General features: G+C 37.8%; 1 long non-coding RNA gene across 2 annotated transcripts in view; it reads right to left on the bottom strand.

Moving 5' to 3' along the window:
- The window catches only part of LOC141422480 (uncharacterized), a 69,198-nt gene that overhangs the window by 720 nt on the left and 47,407 nt on the right, over positions 1-21,071 (bottom strand). The window lies entirely within an intron of this gene.

Here is a 21,071-nt window from a genome sequence, read left to right as displayed (position 1 = left end):
TATATGTGAATTCAGGTAAAGCTGTGATGTAACTTATCAACAGTAAATCTAATCTACATTTGTTTAAATTGAAAATTAAATAATTAGAAAAAATTCTGTTGGAAAAATTAGTTGAATGCATAAGGACAATTTTTATAAAAGGAGAGTTGAGTTGCATAATTGATGTGTTGCCTGAATTTACCTATTTGACCTTTGGACCATAAGAGAAAAACATTGATGTTGCCAGTAAGGCATAGAACACAAAAGATGATCATTGTGATTAATGAAGCCAATGAAGGTCACTGATTCTGTATCATAATTATTTCTCCTGTTGATACACAGCAAAAAATCTGGGAAATATATTTAGACAAAAGCAGCTAGGTGCAACAATTTCCTACAACACTGGGGTTATTAGTTAGATTTTAGTGACTATTTGACTAAATTTAGTCATAATGCCTCATACACCATCATTGTTTTTATACATCCACTTGTCTGCACCAGTTTCCTCTCATATTATCTTCTGCATTCTACATGAATTTTATAGCCATACCCAGCACCCAATTTTTGTTAACTCTACCTGCTTACTTATTTGTCATATTGCTATAAGAGCTGTCTGCTAAACTACAGAATTATTGATATGAGTTCTTTATAGTCTGATCTTTATGTCCCTCCACAAATATTCCCTTTTGTCTTTGTTAGAATTATGTTTTTTGTTTAACTAAAGGAGCCCTTGACTTTATTTTTTCTATGACTTTGCCATGTTTCTTCCCTCCAGTCTGAAACTTCTTTTTCTTGTAACTATCTTGTTGCTTTAAAGATCTAGTCTGACTTATTCTTAGTCAGCATTTGTAATGTACAGAGTGATGTCATACATTTATAGATAACAAAAGAGTTATTTAAGAGTCTGTTTACAAAAGTACCTGTTGTACCAAGTACATAGGACTCAAATGTACATAAGGAAACATAATAGAAAAACAACTTTCTCTACATAATTTAAATGTAAGAGGTAGAAAGTTATCTAGAGACCACCCAATAAAAATGCTTAGAGAAATTGAGACAATATTTTGGAAACGGTTAAATTATGTCTTTAAGAACAGTACCATGCAAAAAATGGTGTTTATCTATCTATCTATCTATCTATATCTAGCATCTATTTTGCATTGTTCATTATTCTAAAACATAGTAAATCTGATTCTTACAGAAAGACCTTTAAATAAATTTGAAAATCTGTGGAATAAGAAAGTGCAGATTAAGGAACAACTGTGAGCACTTTTCAATGGAAAATAGAAAAGACACATGCAGAATGATGACATAGTCCATAGCTGAATTGATTTAATGGAAAGTTGAGCTTGGCTTTCACAGAAATTTGATCAGAGAACTTGGTCTTGGCATAAGACATGCAGCAGAGTTAAAACAATTTTGTCGTAATACTTGAAGGCTTGGTTGATTATGGATGAGATTTGGATAGCACTAAAATTTCAAATATAAAATTTTCAGATGATTCATAATTGAAAAATCAAATGTCTTGGTTGCAACATACAGCGTCTGATACACAACATGGTCTTATGTCCATGTCAGAATGAAAAATATGTGACTTAAAGACATGGCTAAGGAAAACAATTAGGAAATTTGCACAGAACTGTTTAATATAAATGTATAGTGTTATGTAGCTAATAAGTTCATTGCATGAATTAGTATGTTGCTTTGAAATAACAATGGAGTTCATGGTATTTGTCTTTCATCAGATAGACTATATATGAAATATTATTTTATTTGTAGATACTTAAAGATTGATAATTTTCACCTTACGTATAAACAAAGCAGTAAACCGGCAATATGAAACAATTTGTCATATATAGATATTTTGAAAAAACTTAGGATATTGAACCGACATGAGAAATGATTCATTAGATGAATGATCAGTAAAATCTAACATATAAAGGAAATCACGCAGAAAAGGTATTTGTTTGGGGATGTCTCCAAGTGAGTGCAATTTTACCAGTGGGTTAATAGACAAGCTCAATTTAAAAGAGGATTTTTTAAAAAGGACTGGACTATCTCTTGAGTAAGAATACTCCTTGGCAAAGTATGTGTTCAGTCTTAGATTAAATGTTCACATGAAAGGAATATTAAAAAAGGAATTTTAATAAGACTTGGTGGCTAAATTACTCCACAAGTTCACATTTCCAAACCTGACATCCTATTTTATTTCAAGGATTACTCTCTAGTTACTTCTTCTCTAACAAATTTATCCCTAGTGATAATTCATCACTGCTAATTTATATTTTAATTACCATATATATAATTGAAAAAATTAATAACAAGATTTTTCATTAATACCTGCTTTTTCCTAAGTGCCAAACAGAAGTTTGTCTTTGCTTTTCATGTTAGCCCCCATCTTACCCTCTAAGAAGCATTTTGTTGTCCACCTCAGTTCTACAATCTATTGAGGTAATAATAAATTCATGTGCATTTTGAAAAATAATAGAGAAATCTCCTGTACAATTTTTCCATTTTCACTCAATAGCAACATTTTACAGAAATACAATATAGTATCACAACTATAATATTAATGTCAGTACAATTCTCAGTCTTAAACAGATATCACCATTTTCACTTGCCAGACTTTTGATATAAAGTCTGGCCACGGAATGAAAAAAAAAAAAAACAATAGCAGAAGCTGTCATGGAAGAGTAGTATCAGAAAGGCATTTTCTCGAATTTCACCTGACTGAAAATAATGAAAGGAGAAGCAAGTAAATGAGCAAATTTACGGGTTGGGTTGGAAGGAAAGAGTCTCCTAATTTGAAACCATCTTTTATTTGGGAGCAGAAAGTTCAGGAAAGAGTTCTAGGAACACCTGTGCCATCTGGTGAAGAACAGTGAGAATAACAGTGATTAACAGTGGGGATTCAGAAAGGTTTACACAGAAAAGGTAGTACTCTTTTGTGTTTTGCAGTGCCTGGGTTACAAAAAATAGAACTGATTTTACTTTAATTTTTCTGCTAGGTTGATGTTTCTTCAAGTTGTTTCTGACATATCCAGGGCCACACAGACACATGGAAACAAACAGACCACAAAGAAGACCAAACAGGTTGTTTATTTAGAGCTTGCTATAGCAGTCAGTCACCATCATTAGCATTTAGGAGAATCTCTTAAAGGCAGAAGGCGAGTTGGAAACTTTTTGTAGCAAAAAAAAAAAAAAAAGGCTTCATGTGTGCCCTGAAAGGAGACCATTGGCAAAGGGAACCTGGACATGAGCTAACTAGTCTCTGCACATCTTATGTGATGGGTTTAAGGAGTGTCATTCTTCTTTCTGTGGATGGCCCTGAGTTGAGTAAGAAAATGAAATAATAAGAAAGCTGAAAGTCATTGGCCAGGTTTTAACTGTTGGAGCCAATTACTGTTAAGATTGGATGTGGCTTGTTGAGGTGATTGCTACAGAAATTGTTATTCAAAATTCTTTTGTCAAATGTGGTTGAGACATCACCATTTGTACATTCAAACTCTCGGCCCTGGTCTTTTCTTCATTGTTCCGTCCCTTTCTCTCTCTCTCCTTTCCTTCTCATCTTCCCATGCATTTGCTTATTAGGCTTCTCTAACTGTGTCTTTTAATTGTTCATCAATATTTCAAAAATTTGGAATGTGAGACAAGATTTACTCACAAGGAATTATTTTTAAATTATCTCATAAAATTATAAACAAACTGTTATGGATGTGGTGATCATCAAGAGCATGAAAAATAGGGAAATTTTTAAAGAAGAGGCAAGATATAATTTTTAAATTAAATACAAGTTGGGCACTTACTACATGCAGATAATGGCCTCAACTTGGGTGGCTAAGCACTGGTAATAGGTCACAATTCTATTTAACAAAAAGCTCACAACATAGTTGGAAAAAGAAGAAAAATATACAAAATAATTACTTTAATAAAGGTTTGATGAAACGGTTGTGGAATTTCAGTGAACACTAGTTCTTACCAGAGTGGGTAGAATGGACTTCACAGGGAAGAGAGATATAAAGGTTTCTAATGTTGAGTTAATGCTTGGTAAACGGACATCGGTGAAAGGGAAGTTTTGCAGAAGCAATAATATCTGCAGACCTATTAAACATCTGGCAGACTCAGGAGATAGTGAAACCTGATGTGGCAAGAAATTTATCTGCATTAAAGATGTGGGAGTCAGCTGGGATGAGATTTAGAAGATATTCATTTCATGTTTAGGAGATGATCTTTGTTCTTCAGGCACCAAAGATACATTTTTAGAGCACAGAAATAAGATGATTTGACCTTTATTTAAGTTAATAGTTCTCTTTACTACTCAGGAGGTAGAGATCAGGAGAATCATGATTTGAAGCCAGTCCAGACAATTGTTCCTGAGAACTTATCTCGAAAATACCCATCACAAAATAAAAGGGCTGGTGGAGTGGCTCAAGGTGAAGGCCCTGAATTCAAGTCTCAGTGAAGAGGAAGATAGCCTTGAAACAGTGTTGTAAAACATGGTAAACTGTCAATTAAAAGCTGTAACCTCGGACAGAGCTGTGAAGAATTGCCCATTAGAGCCATGCAAAAGTTCAGGACCCAGATGAAAGGCACCATGCAGAGATAAGCACCCATTCCTGCCTTTCTTTGTCTCCACTTGTAAATAAACTTTCCAAAGCAGGTCTCCCCTGCTATTCTTATCTAAACAACACTAGGTCCCTAGCTCACTACCAGCCCAATTAACCTAAACAATCTAACTCACTGGTTAGGACACCATGGCCTGAGCACATCTTTGTAACCTGATGCCCTACACTACCTTTTAAATATCTTGTGAATCCTTTGTTCAGGGCTCAGACACAGGTACACGTCTGGCCCCACTGGCGTAAAATTAAAATCTGAGTTCTCCACTCCTCAGAGTGTCGCTTGGTTTCTCCTCTAACTATATTGCCACAATACCAGAACTGGAAAAACAAAGTGGTTTTTACAAGATGGACAATAAATTTGAATGAAGAGGTATTTGTTGTTAGACAGAAGGATTAAAAATTTATGCAATACTTCAGATAAAGAAAGATCAAACTGAACTAAGATATTCCCAAAAGAAAGTCTAGCTACATTTCAAAATGAATCATCATACATCAAGAGGTATTTTTCAGAGAGAGTTTGTGAGATCTCATAATCAAGTGGATGTGCAAAGAGACAGAGGGGTTGAATATTACTAATTTGTGATTTCTGCTCAATGGCAGTTGGCAATTAAAAGTAAGAATAAGAGAATGTGTGTTCCGTGTGGGAAACGAGAGGAGCAAATAATGTGTTTACTAATTTTGTTATGATTATATTTGAGGAGCCCTGGGCATCATTTTGGAAATGCAGATTTGATATTTGGAAAAGGCAGGGAAACTAGAAAATAGATGTTTGGATCTTGCAACATAGATTTGGGAGTCAGGGAATTCCAATGAAAGTTTTATATTGATAAGCTCTTGGGTGGCATTCTCCAATGCTTCCAGTTGGCCTTGAATAAGAGAGCAACATTAACTAACGTCCAGCAACTGTGTTAGAAATTCATGTAAAGCACTTTATGATGACAAATACAATTGTTTAAATAGCTGATGCTCTCCTATTTCAAAAATTATAAAAGCAATAAGTTGCAATTCATATTCCATTATCTCTTCAGTTGTAATCATAAAATTATTTCTCTTAGATTGTGTCTACAGCAACACATTGAGGACTATACATGTCTTTTCTATTTTGGAAAATAAATAAAAGAACACATTGATTCTTTAACTCATAAATTATCCACTGTTGTTAGTAGTTCTAACAGTAAAGTTTATGTTTTCTGGTAAAAATAACATTCTTATAATTCCAAAAGGTTTATTTTACAAATATTCTCCTTGAAAAGTGAGATTTTGAAAATGTTTGATAAGTAACTTGATGTCTTTTTCTTATTGCCAGAAGTAAAAGCATAATAATTGAATAATAACTTTCCTGCTTCTTGCAAATGAAAGAAAGATACATGCAATCATTTTAAAACCATCCATTGCTTGATAAAAATCTATGGCAATTTTATTTTCTAAGCACTCTAATTATCAGCAGGAGAAAATAAAGCTATGAGGTAGCAGGAACATTAATATGCTCTTTTTTTCCTCTTCAGAAATAAAAGTAAATTCTGTATGTGATAATAACAGCTAGTAATGCCCTCTTCACTTTTACATTAATGACCAGCAGTGTAAATGTCTCAGGCATTGCCTTTAGATTTGATGGTTCTGAAACTCAGGTCTAAGCTTAACAATGAAGAAGTGGGCTTTTTTTGCTCTGTAATGATTAGCGATGATCTTTCAGATAATGCCACAGGTATATAGCCAATTGCTTTCTCCAATCTGGATGGGTTTTGAAAGAACCTTTCTTTTGGGACTCATCAATAAAACATGGGATTCAGCTTCATCTTAGAACAATCTTTTAATGGATGTAGGTTCAATACAGTGTAAAGATTACAATATGAAAACCAGCTGAACTGCATTTTGCAAATGACAATGAATGGCACAGAGTAGGAAGGTCACATGTGATAAATTAAAGATAGGAAATTACAATTTTAATTTGAAGCTTGCATTTATTTCAAAGGAGATATTAAAATATTCAGATTGGGACAGTTTTTTAAAGTCAAACTTTACAAGGAAATGGTTTTCTTTAAATCAAGTAGACCTATACACATATTTAAACCTATAAGATCATGAAGTACATTTTAATTGAGTCTAGCTAGATCCAGAAAAAATATAAATATTGATTAGCTGAATAAATAAATGAATAAATTAGGATTGACAGAGGAGTGACTCATGTATCTATCTATTGTTTTAAAATGTTCAGCCCTTTCATTGAATGAATACAAACACACACTCTCTGTGTACACACACACACACACACACACACACACACACAATCCTGGGGAAAGTAATTAACACTCCTTTTCTTCTTAAAAGAAATACTAAATAATGAGATTTTGTAATATAACCTATATTCTCATAAAATGAGACAAACCTAGGTAGCCAGGGATCTAAACATAAGTTTATAGTCCAAGCACTTGGAAGTATGGATTTGGAAAAAATACCTAGAAAACAAACAAACAGTAACAACAACAGTAAACAAAATTGACGAGCAAGAGAATAATCTGAGGAGAAATGATGTCACTGTTTAGGGGAGATGATAAAATACCAATGGACAACACGAATGGATATAGTGAATATGGAATGCCATTAGCTGGTTTCAGTCAAGAGATTATAAATACCCAGTCATTGCCTTGGCCCTATTTGCAAAAGAGCTGGTCCATTTTTTAGGGTTTGCCATTGAGAAAGCTAATAAGTCATGTTAGACCACAGGAGCACTGAACACTGCTTTTACCAAGACTAAATTCCCAGGTTCCTTAGATTTTCTCAATCTTAAATCTAAATTTTGGAATCTGTAGCTTCAGTGAAATGAAAAACTAGTGTCTTATCAGGTCAGGGTCCATGGAACCAGTTTTCACATGAAAGAGAGACAATATAAATATTCAAAGAAAAAGAGAAAGGTTTCTGGGCTGCCCACTGTTCTGATCACTTTATATACATAAAGTTCACTATTATTTCACTGGGTTCCTATATGCCAAGTACTGTTCTAGGCACTAGAATTATAGCAGTAAAAAGTGAAAATAGAGTCATTCATATGCTAATTCATAAGTATAGTAAAAGATAATTCCATGCAGTGAAAACAAGGAATAGATCAAATTAGGTACATTATAGTGAGAGCGAGGATTAGATGATAGCTTCCACTTCAGATGAAATAGCAGAGTTAGTATGCTGATTAATGTTTCAGTTATGTGGGAGAATATAAAAATATTTTTAAGTCAATATGTTAAAATATTTCAATGCATACTAGATTAAAAAGAAAGAAAATAATTCTAGAAACCAAAAATTAGGGAATAGAGGTCCTAGAAAAGTAAGAAGAATGAGTACTTGTTGAATCCTGTAAGCCTGACCTTTCATTTTTCGTTGCCTCATAGAACATATGGGACAGGAGAAAAACGCAGGTTTGCCCACATAAGGCTACACCCTTAGTGAACAGGTACAACCAAAACAACCATGCCCATCACTTAGGAGAATAACTTCTTTATGTTTCAGTCTTTCCCACTCTGTGGATTTCTCAAGATCAAGGATTGTGCCTTGTTCATGAGCATTAGAACGTCAGCCAATAACAGATATTTGGAATGTGTGTGATGAATTTATAAATGGTCATGAATTATAGGGCTAAATAGTCCTAATTTGGGAACCACATTTGGTTTTGTGTTAGTCTTCAAATCTCAGGTTACTCAGCCATGTCTATTAATAAAAACGTATAGAAAGAGGAAGGTGGGGTGACTTGGAACTCACTTGCTTTTACTTGCCTGGTGTGTCCATGTCTACCTTGCCTTCTTTGGTCCCATGAAATGTCACACAATCAAAATTTCTTACTGAATTCTTAGAATACACAATTGTTTATCTAAAATTAAAACAAAAGTATACGACCAAGCCAGGTGTGGTGGTGCATGTCTGTAATCCTAGCAGGAGGTTGAGGTATGAGGATGTGAGTTGAAGTTCAGTATGGACTACAGAGCAAGTTTGATGTCATCCTGGTCTATATAGCTGCATCCTGCCTCAAACAACAACAGCAACAAAAAGTATATGGTCAAATCACAACTATGGAGAAGGTGATAGATCCAGTTTTTTGGATTCCTTTCAAATGACTGCTCATAGCAAAGGAATGTCTACCTTGTTGGCAAAACATGTTAAGTAAATGCAAAGAGACTGATTAGGGATTCCATAAATAGGTATTTCCCACACCACACAAAAATGTTCCCTGAAGTCTTACAAATAGTATGGGTGATGCATTCTCTTACTAATCCTTAGGCATGCAGAAGCTCATTTCCACAACTACAGGAATAGTGGGTGACTCTGGAGGAAAGACAGTAATCTGGTCTGTAGCCTCTCTGCTTTACAAGGTCCTAGCTTTTGCTCTTGGGATTTGTACTCTCTTTTGTTTTTCTTTCTCTTTTACTTTATTTTGTAACTAGATTTACCAGAACAGCAGCTGAAATTTGATATACTTATTTTAATTGTTTGCATGCTATTAAGCTGTTAAAAGCAATTTTAAATTTTACCAGTAAATAGGTTTTATTGCAAAGTTATATTGTTGCTTATAGCTATCCAATGTAATGGGTACTTAGGAGAGTATTTCAGTCTGGACTGTTATGTCTCCTTTATCCACTGTATGCCTAGCCAAGTGTTACAATTTTGCCCACAGGATAACAAAAGAAATGCTAATAGGAGCAATTAAAAGATATGAATAATACTGACACCTTTTTATTATCTTCCAGGTACCATTGGAACTGCCCGATTCATTAAATGTTAATGAGGCGCTTACAAGTGATTTGCCAATCCAAGTGATTCCCCAGGAAGCACAGAGACTTTTATTTTAGGCTTTAAAGACTTTTGTACTACCTAACTACATGTGGAAAATAACGCAGCCTTATGTAGAATTGTCTAAATGGTAAATGAAGATACCATGTTCCTCCAAGGATTCAGCACACATAGGCTAATGTTTTATACCAAATAATGGAAATTACACTCATGACTCCTGTGTTGTTTCAAAATATCACCTTCTTATACTTTCTCTTTTCTTAATTGCTTTATCCTATTCCTTTTCTTTTCTTTTTTCTTCTTCTGTTTCTCCCCTGTCTCTTCTTATTCATCCTGTGACGTTCTGTGCCAGCTCCCTCGGCTGGCTGCTCTTCTTCCCTTTCTCTCTGTAGTTGAAGGTTTGTTACCTGTGAATGGTGTCTGAAGGGTGATCTGAAGACTTTTAGGCACTTGTCTCCAACAGGATGTGAAAATGTAAAGAAAATGATAGTAAAGTTTATTGAAGGTGAGGAGAAGACTCCATAAGAGAAAGCAGTAGGCTCTGGTTAGATGGCATGCAATCTCCCTTTTAAAGGGCATTTTTAGATTGAAAGGGTAAACATTAGGGAAAAATCTGGGCAGTCTTTGCAGGATCGGCTAAGATGATTGACAGCTTTGTTTGATAAGTTCTTGTCATACAACATGGGACACTCTGCTCATGCACTTACACTAACCCTCAGGTATTTTAATTGCATGTATGAAGTGTGACCAATACTCATGTTTTAACTGGAGAGCTTTTACCTGAAAGGTAATCAAGGGCAGAATTTCCCCTACGGCTTCCAGTCTTCAGTGAAATTTACAACTGCAAAGAATCTACAACTGAAGAGGACTTTACAACAACTAAGATTTTACAATTGGAAAGAAATTTACAACTGCAAATACTGGCCTTGGGTTGAGACAAGGAGGGATCTAGCACATAGTACACTGAGAAGCTTCCTGTGGCTCCAAGGATCTCACCAACCACTAGTGCATGTTTCAGTGGGAAAACATGGTTCACCTTACAGGACAGGTTTTGCTGCAAGATGTCTCAGACAGAGACTGGGCATCAAACCTTTCAGGGAAGCAAGTTTAGTCAGCAGGCCAGCAGCAACTAGGTGGACTTGAGTCCAAAGGCTGAGTATTGAGAACAAAGGAGACTTTCCTTATTTATCATTTAGAGCAGGTTACAGATATGGGGGGTACAGCTTATACTGTACATGTTCACATATTATTTCATTGGCTATTTTAACCTCTGGGACGAGATGACCCTTCTCTGGTCTTGACCCAGGTGCTACTTGATATTCTTCAAACCCGTTTTATTTTTGCTTGTTTGTTTGTTTTTTGTTTTTTTTTTACTGTTACACTCATTATCTCTCATTATTTCCCTCATTGACTCTCATTATCTCCCTTCCCCTTCCCTGCCTTCCTGCCACATTCACCCCTTTGACCTTCTGGGTCAAAGAGCATCAACTTGAGCTGGGGGTATATATTTCCATAGCTTCAGTACATGAGCAGCTATCTTCCTGCACATACACTTTTCATTTGACATGTAAGTTTTCTTCCAAGCTAGGCCTCCGCAGGTGTTTCCAGTACCCTGAGGTCCTAGATGGAGTTTTTAGTTATTATAGCACACACATCAAAGTCCATAGATATTTGCCTTTTGGGGTTGTAACCTGTGTCTGGATAATAAGCTCCCCAGTGCTGGTGAAGCTTTGGTCTTCAGCCATTGCTCCCGAGGGCAATCTATGGGGTTAAAATAGATATACTGAGTATCATGAGAGCACACTGAGTAGGTGGTATGGTTGTCAGTGCATGACCCAACAACTGTTCATGCACAAGAATAATAAGTATGGAAAACCAGAGTTTTAATAACAACATTTCCCCCTCAGGTAGTCACATACATGAGTCACAGTTGAAGGCCTGGGAGTTCCCAGGTAAAGAGGTGACCAAGATTAATAAGAAAAATACACAGAAAGGACTCATCTTCAAAGGTGAGATAGGTGACTCCTCAAGTTTCTACCATGCGTAGACTAGTCAACTTCGGAGGTGACTAGAGCAGGGCTGACATTTTGTCATTCATGGTCTCTTGTCTCTTGGGAGCATGGTCCTGCCCTCCTGCAGTGACCTGGAGTCTGGAGTGCCCATGTAAGAGCAATGAGCTACTCAGCTGTGGTGGATCCAGAGAACAATCTCTGCTACTTTAACTGCAGCGGGGATGGATAGAACAACAAAAGGGCCCCTTCAGTGGGGCATTAGCAGTTGAACATTCCATTCCTTTACTCAAACAGCATCTTCTGGTTTATAAGGGTGTGTGGGACTTGTCAGGCTAACAGGAGTCTCTCTCTTTCCCAGTCTTTGATTTTTTGAAAGGGTCAACCCGAGCGCTTTCATCTGCTGTCTCAGGGTGAGGTCACCAATTTCCTTAAGGTCCTCTCACATTCCCTTAACTAAAGAGAGGGGGTGCCCCAAAAGAACTTCAAAAGGGAAGAGACCCATCCATTTGGTGGGGCTAGACCTAATCTTGAACAAGGCTATGGGCAGTAACTGATCCCAACGTAGGTGAGTCTCTTGGCATAGTTTTCCCAATTGCAATTTTAGAATCCTGTTCATCCATTCTACTTTCCTTTGGGGGTGGTAGGCCGTATTCAGCTTACAAGTTGTTCCTAACCCCTTAGCCACCAACTGTACCACCTCAGCCACAAAGGCCAGCTCATTGTCCAACACAATAGACATAGGTATTCCAAATAGAGGAATGATTTCCTTTAACAGGCATCTGGACACTTCCCAGGCTTTCTCAGTACAAGTAGGGAAGGTTTCCACCCATTCTGAGAAGTTGCAGGCAAACACCAGCAAATATTTACATCATCTGACCTGTGGCATCTCAGTAAAGTCCACATCAGGTTTTCAAAAGGAGTTCTTCCAACACTTTATACCTGGGGTGGTGCTCTTGGCCCTTGTTGGGGATAGTTTTTGGCACACAGACTGCACCTTCCACATACTATCTTACTTATGTGGGAGAGTTTGGTGGCATAAAAATGTTGGGTCAAGATGGTCCTTCATGGAACTGCTTGACAAATGTGGGAGCTAGAGATTCTGGAATTACAATATAGCTGGCAAACTTCCACCATTTGTCTGGTAGAAAATTTCCCTCTTCACTCTTAAACCAAGCCTGTTCTTGTGGTGTGTACCATGGGTCCCATTTGGTAAAGGAAATGAGAACAAGGCAGCTGTGATTGAGGCTGAGGTTTTTCCTCCTCTGAGGGATGCTCACTTGGCTTCCTTATCAGCTTTTTCATTTCCCCAGACAGCTGTTGTCTCCCCCTTCTGGTGTCCTCAGCATTTCATGACTGCTACTCACTTAGGGACCCATACAGCTTCTAGCAATTTCAGAATTTCTTCACTATGCTTCAAAACAGAGTGGGGAACATGAACTGTGAGTTCTTGTCCCAAAGTAAGTTTGTCTGCCTTAGACATCAAGATGGCAGTGGCTACCAGGGCAGCCAGCCTAGGGAAACTGCATCAAGTTGCTTTGATAAATAGGCTACCAGGCAGTGCCAGGAACCTATCTGCTGGGTCAAGACCCAAAGCTATATACACTCATGTACATATAGAAGAATTGCTTCAACACACCTGGCAGGCAAACAACAGGGACATTTATGAGTGCCCTCTTCATGTCTTTAAAGGCCTTTTCTTGCTCTTTTTCCCATCTCATGGGTTCCCATTCTTCCCCTTTTGTGGCTTCGTAAAAGGGTTTTGCCAAGAGAGAGTAATTAGGGATACAGATCTGGCAGAAACAGGAAGCCCCTAGAAATTCTCTAATCTGTCAACAGGTCTTGGGGGCCGGAATGCAACAGATGGAATGTTTCCTCTCAAGACTCAATCTATGTTGTCCTTGTGACAGGTGAAACCCGATGTATCTGACAATATCCTGGCAAATCTGGGCTTTCTTTTGGGATACTTTATAGCCTGCCTTCCACAAAAGGGAGAGAAGGAGGCAGCTTCCTTTTGTACAATCCTCCTTAGTTGGTAAAGCCAACAGAAGGTCATCTGCATACTGGAGGAGTGAGCAGCCATGCTGGTCAGCTGAGAAAGCCTTTAGGTCAGATGCTAGGGCAGTCTCAAAGATAGTGAGAGAGTTTTGAAGCCTTATGGTAACCGAGTCCAAGTCAATTGTCCCTTTTCTCCAATACTAGGACTTTCCCAATGGAAGGCAAAGATGGGTAGGCTCTGTGGGGCCAGGTGAATGCAAAAAATGTGTCCTTCAGGTCCAGACAGGTAAAGAACTTTGCCTCAGCTGGGATAAGGCCCAAAGGTGTATATAGGTTTGGGACTACAGGGTGTAAAGTACCAGTAGTTGCGTTGCCTGCATGGAGGTCGTCTGTCAAGATGCTTTTGGATCTCAGTTTGGGTCTTGGAGGAATGCAGTATTACCTCTGGCTAACAGGAATAGCTCTGGCTTTAATTCTACCATCACCAGAAGTATGTTCTGAGCCAGTCTAGGGGAACTGTCCTCAACCCATACTCCTGGAATCTTAAAGGGAAGCTCAGGCATCTCAAGAATCTCTTTCTAAGAGGCACAGAATTGCCATTCCTCCTCCTATGCAAACGTGAGAGTTAAAATCTTGGCTTCAGGCCCTGTCAGCTTTAAGGCTGCCATGCTGTCAAAGCCAAAAGTTATCTCTGCCTTTAGTTTGCACAATCTCTGCCCATCAAGGCCTCAGGGCAATTAAGAAGGTAGAGGAATTCATGCCTTACTTCATGCTTTCTAAGATTGTATTTAGACTCAGAAGAAGCTGTTGGCAGTCTGTCAAAGTGGGCTTATGAGTTTGGATGATGGAATGAAGTTTTTTTGTGAAGGAGGGGTACAGTGGCACATAATGGGATGGGGTCTCCTCAAGGTCCCCAGCTAATATGATTCTCTCTGGCTTTTTACATATTTCCTTGCACTTGGAATCTTCTGCTACCCTGGCTACCATGACCCTTCATGCTTTCTCTAGGTGGGGCTTTAGTTTTATGGGCTGCCTGAGGACTGCATCCTGCCAGTAGTCAATTTAAGAAAATTGATTTGGGTGTCCAGGCTTCCCTAAAACCATTTCAAAAACTCTTTTGATCTGATCTTATCTAATGACCCCTGTGAGGGTCACCCTACACCAAAAACAGGCCTGTCTATTTCACAGAAGGTCCTGAGCCTGTCAGGAGTCAACTTAACTCTATAATTTCCATTAAATCCCTTTTTAAAGTTCTTAAGCATGCACTACAGGGGGGTGTTCTTATGACCTCCTTCTATTCCTCCTGTTACCAGACATCAAGACAAAGACAGAGATGGAAAGGATGTGGGCTGTGGAGAGGAGGTAAGGGGTTCTTATTTCTGTCACACAGGGGAAAACAAATAACATACTCACTTCATCCATCTCTGGCCACTCCCCTCATGGGGATTTAGGCATCTCTTGGCCAGAGTGAGTCATTATAAGCCCCAGACTAGAGACCTATTAGGGCTCACCTTAAACCATATGAGTTTGCTGCAGACCCAGACTCCATGTTTGCTTCACAACAGGGCTGTGTCTTAGGCTCACACTTTCACATACTCTCACACAGCACAGTACTTCCACCCTGCTTCCTGAACCTGAGAAACATGGCTTCACCCCAAAAGGTGGTTATTAGGGTGTCTTGCTGGAAGTTGATCCTGAGGTAGGCCTGAATTACAATCCGGGTTCTTACCAGTCTGATGAGTGGGTCTCCCAAGTTGGCTCCCAAGCCTTTCTGGGTTCCTTTGTATTACCAAAATTCACCTCCTTAGTTTTCCAGGAGAGAGGCTCCCTCCCTTGGGATCAACAAGTCTAGTGGCTCCTGGAAGGGGCAGCTCTTCTGGTGGGTCAGGGGTGCTGAACCAGTGACAAAGTGGTGAAAACACCTCCCTCCAAATCCCAGATGCGCACCCCAAAACTATTGTAGGATGGCTCAGAGACTGGCACCAAAGGTCTTGGGAAGCAAGTTTATTAACAGGTCAGCAGTGACTCCGTGGACTCGAGTCCAAAGGCTAAGCCCTGAGAACAAAGGGGGTTATCCTTATATACCATTTAGGACAGGTTACAGAAATGGGGGTACAGCTTGTACCATACATGGTCACATATTTCACTGGCAATTTTAACCTCTGGGGTGAGGTGACCCTTCTCTGGTCTTGCCCCAGGTGCTACTTGACATTCCTCAAATCAGGATTTTGTTGTTGTTGTTTCACTGTTTCACTAATTATCTCTCATTATCTCCCTCATTGTCTCTCATTATCACCCTTCCTCTCTTTGCCTTCCTGGCAGTTTCTTCTTATGTTTCCTCCTTATTTTTATGTAAAACTAAAGCATACACATGATTTTCCTTATTCTTTTGCTTCTTCCTGGTTTATGATTCTATTCTCATATCAATCCCTTCCCTTGCAGTACTCATGTATTCCAAATCCAATTCATGTGGAATGTCCCTTAAAACTCTAATTTTCCAGGTATGCTATGTTTCTGCTTAGCCTTCCTCCCCAAATTCATTTTATTCCAGACGTCTGTGATTTGCTATCTTGAGTTTTCTAATAAAAACAGACAGGTTAGGATTATCTTTCATTCTGTTTCTCAATTCCACCTAAAAACAAATCTACTATATTAGCACTATAGAATATCCTTTGCCATGTTCTGCCCTTCAGGGCTTTCTTTTCTTTTCTCTTTTCTCCTTTTGCTTTTACCATTTTCCACTCTGGATAGATAACAACCCCCACACATTCTCAGGTCTCCTTCCCAACTCTGTCTCTTCCAACCCAGTCATGAATCTACCAATTTCAGTTCTTTCTATTGGCAGAGTCTGTACCTTTCTTTTGTGATCATGCTTAGACACTTTACATTTTTTTTTCAGATTGTCTCAAATGAAGGACAAAAGAAAAACAAAATTCCATCATTCCATTAGACATGAGTATACACTGGAAAGCAGTGCATGTAGCTTAAAGTTCTTATATTTCCCATACATGTCTTGTACCCAAGCAAATACATGATTATCTAAGTAATTCATAGCTAATTAAATTTGTTTTTCTGCCTGCCTTCATACTGACCAGTAATAAAAAAAAAAACCAGTTCCAAACAAAAGACATATAATACTGGAGTTATACTTAATTATTCTGAATGCTAGATTTAGCCTTCCCACTTACTAGTTTATCCAAGAATTTCAACTTATTCAGCTGCAAATAATTTTTGTCATGTTTCTTTAAGATCACATAGTGGAAATACTTTGTATACATGTATGTAAAGGTAAATAATACCTGTTGAAACTAATCCAGGAATGGGAGGAGAGGGAATAAAGGAGAATGGTGGAGGGGGTGAATTCAACTATGATATATCTGATATATGGTAAGAACTTTTGTAAATACCACAATGTACTCCACCATCATAACAATAAAAAAATAAATAAAACAAACAAAACATCATATTATTCTGTTATTCTAAGCCATAACAATATCAGTAGAGTTGTATTTATTTCCATTAAAATTCATAATAGTGAGGTAAACAGTTTTTCCACAGCATTTTTGTACCAGGTATGGTCAAGGGAAAGGACATACTGCAGTACACTAGTCAAAGAAAATGACCACTTCAACCAAAATTAAGAACTTTTTCTCAGCACCTGGATGTTGATATCATTTATTACATGAAGAGAAAAGTAAGCCAAGATTAGAAGGAAATTCAGCACTCTGCTTGTGATATGTTAACATTAAGATACTTTATAGCTATTAAATGTTTATATAAGTATAAAGTGTCTATTGCTAGAAAGAGATTTCTGGGCCAGGAACATTAATCTCTATATTTTGCAGATAGCTCTCACTTTACTTGCTGTTTCACCTAAAAAGAAAAAATGTTTTTGCTCTCTGTAGGTTTGTTGGCCTTTCTCAGACTTTGATATTATGCACATTCTTAAAAGATTAAGATTTTCCTGAAAATCAACAAAAGATAAGGAAATTTTCTAGTTATCATGACTCCCATAATCTGTACAATTTATCCCAACACAATTTTGTGAAAAGTCTATTTCTTCCTCAATTTTACTCTTAAAATTTTAGAAAGAATTATCTTACATTTACTTCACATACACTTACTAAATACCTATTGCAACCACTTAATTGTGACTATGCTCTCTCTCTTCCATTCTAAGGAGAATGACAGGCAGTGACATTGAAGAGGAAGATAGCCTTGAAACAGGGTTGTAAAACATGGTAAACTGTCAATTAAAAGCTGTAACCTTGGACAGAGCTGTGAGGAATTGCCCATTAGAGCCATGCAAAAGTTTGGAACTGAGATGAAAGGCACCATGCAGAGATAAGCACCCATTCCTGCCTTCCTTTGTCTCCACTTGTAAATAAACTTTCCTAAGCAGGACTCCCCTGTTGTTCTTATCTAAACCTTAGGTCTCTAACCCACTACTGGCCCTACTTTATGGGAGAGCACATTCCTTGTAACCTGATACCCTGCACTGCCTTTTAAATATCCTGTGAATCCTTTGTTCAGGGCTCAGACACAGATACACGTCTAGGCCCGCTAGCATAAAAATTAAAATTTGAGTTCTCCACTCCTCTGACAGTTGCTTGTTTTCTCCCCTGACTACATTGCCACAACAAATGGAGGCCCCAGTGAGATTCCAACCAACTGGCCCCTTGTGCCACCAGCTGGTGTCTGGGCTGCATCAGAGTAGGGAAGGACACGGGACTGAACGAGGTGGCGTGCCACCTGATGGTATTCTGGGTCCTCCTTTGCCCAGGTGCCCCAACTCTCTGAGCAGTCTTGACCCAGCTTGGACTCCAAGAAGAAGTGGACCAACTCATCTGGCAGTCCCATCCAGACTTGGTAAGTACCACCCCCAGGAAATAAGTCCTAAATCAGGTCCCCTCCCACTGGATGGAAGGGGAGCTTGATCCACTCCCGGGAACCTCCAAGAGGAGTTCCACAGGTCAGGCACTTCTCCCAGAGGGGGAAAGAAAAGTGTTATAACTTCGGTGTGAATGTGTGTGTGTGTGTGTGTGTGAATTTGTTTAAAGCATGGGCAAAATTTAATCTGCTCCTGGAATTCCAGCTCATTTTATGTGCACTTGAGTTGACATTTTTTCTGGCATGCTTAATTTATAAAACTTTTTTGCATGTGTATGTAAATATCTTTAAAATGGTTCTTAAATTGCTACTATAAGGTTAATATGACACTCAAGGTAACAAAACCAGGATATTTGTTTTAAAGATCTTTGTTATAAACTGCTCAGGCTTTTACATTTAAATATGTAAACATCTTAAGGATGATTCTTATTATAGAGTAAATGTAAAAGTTATTACTCTGTTCTACTGCTACCTTAAACAACAACAACAACAAAAACAGGTTTTCAAACTTATTTCAGTCAGGCCTCACTAGGATGCAGATATTCAGGGGTTAACACTCTGGCTTAGCCAGGAAGGAAAAAAAGGAGGCTACAGTCTGCAACAAAATCTTGGAATTTAGGTAGTTAAAATGACCTTAGCCTGTTTCATTCTGTCATAAATAAAATCTGGGATTTAATTCTCTCTTATAATATATGGGTCTATTAACAAATGAGCTTTCTATAAATTGTTTTTATACAAAAAAATAATTTCAGGGTTGCTTTCTTTCTTTTTTTCATGAAAATGTAAGGCTCTAAGTTAAAAGATTTTATGAGTTATTTTCAGCAAGTAACAAAATATATAAAAGGTATTAAGGATATGGTTTTTTTTAAATAAATAAAGGGTTAAAAGAATACTTTTAGATAAAAAGGAGGATAAAGACCAGCTCCCCAGAGGATACAAAATAAACTGTCGCAAAGATACAGAATAAATTGTCAAAAAATGATACAGCTTATAGATGGTATATAACTGGTTAAAGTTAACTAAAATCCAGTTACATTAAAGGTTTTATAACTTCAAAATTTAATGTACTGATGTTAAACTAAAACTTAAGTCTCTAAGCTTGTAACAACAAGGCTACCTTAAAAATATTATATTGGTTTAGATAACATTTACAAAAAAATTGTCTTATAATGGTTTTGTTTTGTCAAGATAACTCAGAAATTTTTGATACTACAGGTTAATCCATAAATTTGTCAAGATAACAAGAGTTTATTTAAACAAAGAGAGACAAGAGGCAGCTGAACACAGGGAGTACTGCTGCACTGATATGAGGGTTAAGACAGATTTACTTATGTAAAGCCAAAGTGCACTCTCCAGATAGAGAAAAGTAAGTTAATAAATAAATAAAAACTCCAAAAGGAGCATTACAGTGGAAGTCAAGATCTCCAGTTTTTATTAGGTATAAAAGAGTAGAGGTATTAATCCTAATCCTTCCACATGGCAGGTAGAGGGAATTTTTCCCTGAGATGACCAGATTGGGGCTGTTATTTTAGGGGGGGTTCCATTGACTGCAGGTTGATTGGATTCTGCTGTATGTCAAGAGCCATCTGTTAATGTCAACAATCTGGGATGTGATCGCTTATCAACATCTGAGCCATGGTTCTTGGCCACTATGTTTCCTAACTTCACACTTAGTCCCCATAAATATTTACCTGTGTTCTCTGGTGATTTTTGTCAGGGTTTTGACTACTAAGGTAACTGAGTCATGTTCATTTAAGAGTTGGTTTATGTTGGGGTTAACAATGAGGACAGCCATGTTAGGACTAGACCCTCCCCCTTGCAGCTGGCTCATCTTTGTCATCCTGGATATATGCCAGGGACAGCTGGGCAGACAATGACTTTCCTGGTACTTTTCCACTAGCCCCCTATGTCTAGCCCAAGCCTGTATATGGCAATGGGCTCTTGCTGTCTTGCTGGAGTCCCCCTCCACAGGGCTCCTGCCTAAATAATAAACCCTGTACCAGTGTTTCAGCTGTTTCTGTGCCTGTTCCATGCCTCTTATTTTCTAACAGTTATGTAAAACTTTATAGATGACCTCATGGTTAAACAACTGTTGTCTTGGATGAGTCTAATACAGTTTGTACCCTATGCTAGTTTGTGACTGGGCTGTTTGGGTTTGCTAAAACTGTTCTTTCCCCTACAACTGATAAAAATCTAAAGTTTTACTTCAAGAGCAATAACTAAATTAATATATGTACTAATTTCTGTAGAGTTGTGATGCTATTGCTGGTTCCTGTGTATTAAATATGTGTATTTTTTTAAGTACATCAAGCCTCCTACAATACAAAATTTAGATAAACATGGTAACATAAAGTTAGTGGTACTGATGTACTGCTCTGTTAGTTGCTAAATTGTACATCAAAATTTTAACCATGGCTCTTTTAAGTTTTTGTCATTTCAGTTCTGATCCTCCTGGGACATTTATAATCAAGTCCATAAAAATGACTCTAATAAGTGCTTATGTTTCAACCAAGCTAACTACTTCGACATCTGCTTTTGTTAGATTTTGCTTTGTGTTGTCCTTGTCTAAAAGACCACGGCCTAAGAGCCATTCCTTTTAAGCCTCTTTGTTGCTTAAATTTGGCCAAAAGGGTCTAGTTGGCACTGACTCCCACCTGATCTGCTCGTTATTCCCTCCCAATGTAGGACTGAAACCAAACAAACAGAATCCAGGAAAAAGCAGCCAATCAAGAAAGATCTTCAGTCTGCAGCCATACCACCCTGAATGTACCCTATCTAGTCTGATCTTGGAAGCTAA

This window comes from Castor canadensis, chromosome 4 (assembly GCF_047511655.1).
Source record: "Castor canadensis chromosome 4, mCasCan1.hap1v2, whole genome shotgun sequence".
Lineage (NCBI taxonomy): Eukaryota > Metazoa > Chordata > Mammalia > Rodentia > Castoridae > Castor > Castor canadensis.
The sequence above is the reverse complement of the archived record's forward strand: the minus strand, read 5'-3'. Positions and strand labels throughout refer to the sequence as shown.